The sequence below is a fragment of the Hipposideros armiger genome, unplaced genomic scaffold, assembly GCF_001890085.2.
Source record: "Hipposideros armiger isolate ML-2016 unplaced genomic scaffold, ASM189008v1 scaffold_465, whole genome shotgun sequence".
Lineage (NCBI taxonomy): Eukaryota > Metazoa > Chordata > Mammalia > Chiroptera > Hipposideridae > Hipposideros > Hipposideros armiger.
The window spans coordinates 398,158-404,157 of NW_017731815.1; the positions used below are offsets into that span (position 1 = coordinate 398,158).

A 6,000-nucleotide genomic window follows, 5' to 3' on the forward strand; every position below is an offset into this window, starting at 1 on the left:
CAATTTGTGGCATTCCTGGCTTCTAGAAGCATCACCCTGATCTCTGCCTTCATGTTCACATGGTGTTTGTTCTCCCTGTGTGTCCGTCCCTATGTCCAAATGCCCCCTTTTAATAAGGACATTTCATATTGCATGAGGGCTCACCCTAATGACCTCATTTGAACTTGGTCACCTCTGTCAAGACCCTGTTTCCACATAAGGTCACATGCTGAGGTATCGGGGGTTAGAACTTCAACATCTCTTTTGGACGACACAAGTCAATCCATAACGCTTAGGAACTTCAGACCTCACTAATTTGGCACTGTGTTCACGATGATGTTCTTCTTTTCCTACTTTCCATGTTTGTAATCCATCTTTTATTTCATGGTTCTTTAAATAATTAAGCAAAGGATGTTCCTCCAACCCACACCCCACCAAGAGGTTTGTGTAATTGTTGATTCGTATAGTAGTTGGTGCTAGTCGTAATTTAGAAACTTAGAAAGGAATAGCAAGACTTTCTATTACTCTTGAGTTTCTTATTCCTGGAGGGATACATAGGCTGGGGAGAAGTTGGCTGAGATTCCTGTACCATGTAACCCCTTGGAAATGAGCTTGGTTCTATAGATTATGGCTGGTTATCTACAAGCATATCAATATACAACACTCAAAAATAAGTTTTTTTTAAAAAAAAGCTTTGAACTTCCCATACCTTCATATTTGAGTAGAGATTTTTTTTTTTTTTTAATAATAAACAAGTGTTCTCCAGGTTCTTAATTATTTTCTTTGTGCAGGCTTGTGTTTATGTTTGGGGAAGGGAGGTAGTTTATGATCACTCTACCAATCTCTATCCTGGTTTTATTTTCTGATTATGTTCTTTTCTAAATCCCTATAGCAGTTAATATAGGATTTAAAAAAAATCATGCATTGTATAATACTCAGCATTTTAAAATGTGGCGTTTTAAAATGTTTTAAATTCAGCACCTTGAACGCATCTTTTTACCTCTCAGTTTCCCAGCGACTTTTGTACATTAAGACACTTGTTAACATTTTCTGGGCTTATTCAACTAATAAGTGTTTATTATGTTATTTTTATGCCCGTTCTATGCTGTACGGGAAAACGAAGTGTCTTAGATGCAGATTCTGCTGTCAGGAAAATTAACAGTCTTGAAGGGAGATGGTGCATATACATAAATAACCCTAGAGTTTAGGTAACATATTTTATATAAGCTAGAATGCAATAAGAAAGGCCAGGTAAACTGGTACGGGGTTTCAAAGGGAGGGAAGAGAGGATGATGTTGACTAACGTATTTTAAATACCTTCTCTCCAGTGGTGTGTGTTTGAATCACTGTGTGTATTCATAGGACTTCTTGGGACCTTTGGGGCTTGGTCCTCCAAGGAAATAGAACACCCTTTGTTACTGGACTGTGTTAAAAGCCCCAGGGGGCCTTTAAAGTAAGAGCAAACTGATTCATTTTGATTATTGTGCAAATTTTAATTGAGCGGAATGTGTTATGTTAAAGTGGAATTGGAGTTAAGGCATATAACTTGGAAGGGTTGGTTGGTGGGTTGTTAATATGTGAGCACCTATGATTGCGAGGCTGTGGTAGGTAAGAGCTCTGACCACCGGCCACTTCAACTCTCACACAGGAGATGCGGGGGACCCACATGCTCCTCAGCGCCCTGGGAGCTGCTGGGGGAGCACACCCCACTCCCTCCCAGGTGCCTGAGCCCCCCAGGTTTTTGCGCCTTGCCACAAGTGGTGAGATGCCATGAACCTTTACTCGTACCTGGGACAGAGTCCTCTTTTCCTTCCTACTTTATGTGGGGGGGATGTGAGGCTGGAGCTGCTGGCCTTTGATTTTTGGTACTTCCAGTGTTGATTTAGAGAGGGAAAAACCCTGCTCTTGGCGCCATCTCTGGAATTCTAGTATTGGACTTACGCTGACAAAGTCATCCCGCAGATGATCCTGATAGCTGGTCTTTTTTTTAAAATTATTTTAAAAATTTGCTTATCTTCTGTTTCTATTGAGGCGAAGCTGCAAAGCTTTACTCCTGTGGGAGCCTGCTAAACAGAGAAGCCCGCCCACTCTGGTTTGTGCCAGCCCTAAACTGTTATGTCAGAGGTGAATAGGAACAATGGAGGAATGTGCTCACTTTATGTAACATGAGACTTACGTGATTGAAAGTGCCAATCTTCTTTTAGTGTTTCATTTGGCCCATTTGTGCTGAATTATTGAAGTTGAATTAAATGACCTTATAAATTGAGAGACTACCCCACACCAAGACTAAAATATACTAAATACATTTCAAAGAGCTTTTTAAAGCCCCAGGAGAAACAGGGAGAAGAAATGCTGTTAATTAAAACAAGCAGCTGTCAGAAGACAGTGGCACTTAACTACCTTTTTAGAATATGTGCTATTAAAGAGGTGGCTTTTACTGCTTGCCCTGAAGGTCAACCTATTGAAACACTATCAGGAGGAGTTTGAAGAATTCTAACAGAAAGAAATGCCCAGATGAAAAACATTGGACTCGTGGTTCACTGAAGTTTCAATGTTATGTGTTGACACCTGGACTCTCATGCTGACTTCCGGTGTCCTGGAGGCTACTCCCCAGAGATGGGCAGTCTGTAGGAAAGGGGCAAATCCGATGACATTATATGAGCTCTGCTGCAGGGTGCTCCCAAGGCCCACTCTCTGGTTCTCATTATGTCTGCTCTGGTTTCTTTTTGACTTTGGGTCAATGGACCAAAGCTTATTATCACAGCTTACTTCAAAGAGCTAGCCTATAGCCACACTGCTGGTCACAGGGTATGAAAAAGGCATCACGGTATGGTAATACAATCAGTGTTGAGATTTGCAATTTAATGCACAAAATATGGCATTATGACGTTCAGGAGGAACTGGACTTTTAAAAAAAAATTAATGGAGTAAATGGAGTTTGCTCCAAGTGATTTTCAGATCTGGTCCCCCTTGTGCGTAAGTAAAAGTTGAAAAAGTAGAGTTCTTATCTTTTCCTAGGCCAAGGAGGATAATAGCCCACCCACCAACATCTGCCCTCAAGTCTATCCAAATTGCAGATTCAGCCCTGAGTTCGTTTAGAGGAAAAATGTAAGGCATTCGAGCCTGGTTCATTGGTACAGCTGGTTTCAGTTAGCCTGCAGCAGATAAACAAACAATGCCTCATCTTTTTGACAAAAGTGACAATGAGGATATTGTGTAGGCAAGAAGCATGATTTCAATTATTAGACTAAACTGTACAGGAATAACTTTCCTATTAGACAATGTTTAGGTGTATTGGCCTCTGTTGGTCGTTTTTACTATTAGGGTTCTTTGATTGTTTGATTAGGAGACCCTCAAAACAATCAGTGATATTTGTTATCTTCAAAATTGAGGTCAGCTATGCCCAGCTGGTGAAAAATGGAGACATTCTTTGGAGAGTGGAAGACATTTTGGAAAGAGCTAGTGTAGAAATTTGCAATTATTACAGTGTCAGGGCTCCTGGCATCTTTCTTCCATAGTTGAAGTGGTTTTTGAGGAGGGCTAGGGGAAGAATACGATGATAAGATTGGTTTCATTTGAAAGCATACTCCCTTGCCTGAGTTGCTTCATTATTGTTGGCATCCTTTTAGTTTAAACCAGAATGCTAGCTAGGGAAGGAGCATCTTTCTAGTCTAAACTAGTGGTTCTCAACTAGTAATCGATTGTTCTCCACAAGATACCTTTGATGATACCTGGAACCATTCTTGGTTTTCACAGCTTGGGGAGCAGCCATGGTGTTATTGGCACCTAGAACGTAGAGGCCAAGACTGCTGCTGAATCACCTTACCAATGAACAGAAAGTGTTCTGCAGCAAGGAATTATTTGGCCCAAAGTGTCAATAGAACCACGGGTGAGAAGCCCTTGTCTAAACAGGGAATGCATGGAGGCAGTGTCTGCTTTAAAGGGCCCATTCCTCCGGCCGAGTGGCTCAGTTGGTTAAGAGCTCGCTTAAGAGTTTGAGCTCTGAGCAACAGCGGTTTGAGTCCAGCCCGAGCTGAGCAGCCGCTGAGCTGCCAACAGGTAGCAGCAGGATGGCTCAGCTAAAAAAAAAAAGTATAAAAGGGCCCATTCCTTTAGAGGTACTTACTAAGCTCCTGATGTGTTCTGTGTACTGGGCCAGGCAGTGGATATGCAGTGGTGAACAAAACCAAGTTCCTCCTCGCGTGGAGCCTGCCATCTAGCTGGGGAGGCAAAAATTAATCAAGTCAGCAGACATATTTGTAATTTCAAATTGCATAAAGGAAAAAAGATCTATGAGAATGAATTAAGGTAGAGAGTGGTGGGTTATATGTATCTGTGTGAGCGAGAGGGGTAGGCAGTAGGTACGCTAGATGGACAGACAATGGAAGCCTTGCTGAGAAGGGCACAGTTATGCTTAGATCTGAAGCAGGAGATGTGACCAATCAAGTGAAGAGTAAGGACAGGAGTGTTCCATGCCAGGCCCTGGGAAAAGCTCGGTGGGGGTGGCGGTTCTGTAAACTCGGAGAGCCCCATGTGACTGGGGGCATGGGATGTTTTCCGGGGAGATTTGGATGAATTTATTTTTGAGAAGTTAGCAAGGCCTTGAGGATCATTTTAGGAATGGTGTGTGTGTGTGTGTGTGTGTTTACAAAATGAACCACCCAAAACTTAGAGACTTAGAGCAATAGCTGTCATATAATTTGCTCATGAATCTGCAGTTGGGGAAGGGCTGGGCAGCACAGGTTTGTTTCTGTTCATATGGTATCATTTTGTGCAGCTTGCCTGCGATGTGAGGGATCCACTGCCAATGTGGTTCACTCCTGTAGCTGGAAAGCGGGAGCTGGCTCTGCACATGGCTTGGGCTTTCTAATAGCACGGTGACTGGGTTCTCAGAGCAAACATCCCAAGACATAGGAAGTAAGGCTTCTGGCTTCAGTTCTAACATGTAAGGGGCTTGGGAGTTGTTGCTCTCATCCGTACAAAGAGAATAAGCTGGACAAACTGAAAATCAACGTATTTTCTTCAGTTGTTCCGAGAACAGAGGTCACAGGGAAAACCACTATACTGAGCTCTGAAGAGGTAGACACGTCCAGGTAGGCATAGCCCTTATGTCTTTCCCTGGAGCGCAAGATGCTGGAGCCATAAACAGACAGGGACTATTGTGATGACTTGTTGGAGGCTGAGTGTGGACAAACGGGAGAGTGAAAACTCCTGGGGGCTGCAGTCTTAGGGAAGCCTCCACTTTTTCTTGGACTTTGTCTCCAGGCACCCCACAAGTTTCTCACAGTGAAGATCATGGAGAGAAGTTGCCCTGTGGCTGTGGCAGGAGGAGGGGCGAGTAATCTGTGTTAAACACACCCAGAGTATTCTTCTTCACAAAAGCTTCCTTACTGGGCAGCCTTATCCCAGCTGGTGGAAGGGAGTTTCTCCCACTCAAGCTCTCTCCAGCTTTCTGTCTCACGTAAGTGGGAGAAACCATAGTAAATAATGGTCAGGGCCCCAAGGAAATAGACTGGGAATACTGCAGTCAGGGAAGGAAGTAGGGGGTTGAGAGGAAAACGCTGTATCGTAATTGAAATACCAACAGAAGAAAGAATGGAGCAGAAGCATTTGAAGTAGTAATGGCAAAAAACATTCCACCATTCATGACAGACTCCAAACCACAAGTTCATGAAGCTCAGAGCACACCAAATAGGATATGGAGATGTGTGTGTGTGTGTGTGTGTGTGTGTGTGTATATATATATATATACACACACACACACACACACACAAAGTAAAAAAAACCCCAAAACCCACTCGTAGGCTTATCATATTCAAACTGTAGAAAAACAGAGAAAACATCTTGATTGAAGCTTCAGGAAAAAATACGTAGAAAAGAACAGGATAACAATTACATCAGACTTTTCATCAGAAACTAGGTAAGCAAGATAGAGTGAAAGAAATGCCTAAAGAAAAAACTTTAAAAATCCCCACCAACCTAGAATTCTATATCCAATAAATATCCTTTAAAACTGAAGGA

The 6,000-nt window shown here is 42.6% G+C and overlaps 1 protein-coding gene and 1 pseudogene across 1 annotated transcript in view; one reads left to right on the forward strand and one right to left on the reverse strand.

The window, feature by feature from the left end:
• CDK14 (cyclin dependent kinase 14) overlaps positions 1–6,000 on the forward strand; it is a 504,392-nt gene that overhangs the window by 42,228 nt on the left and 456,164 nt on the right. The gene's annotated exons all lie outside the window — the stretch shown is intronic.
• LOC109395302 (aspartyl aminopeptidase pseudogene) overlaps positions 232–6,000 on the reverse strand; it is a 22,999-nt pseudogene continuing 17,230 nt past the window's right edge.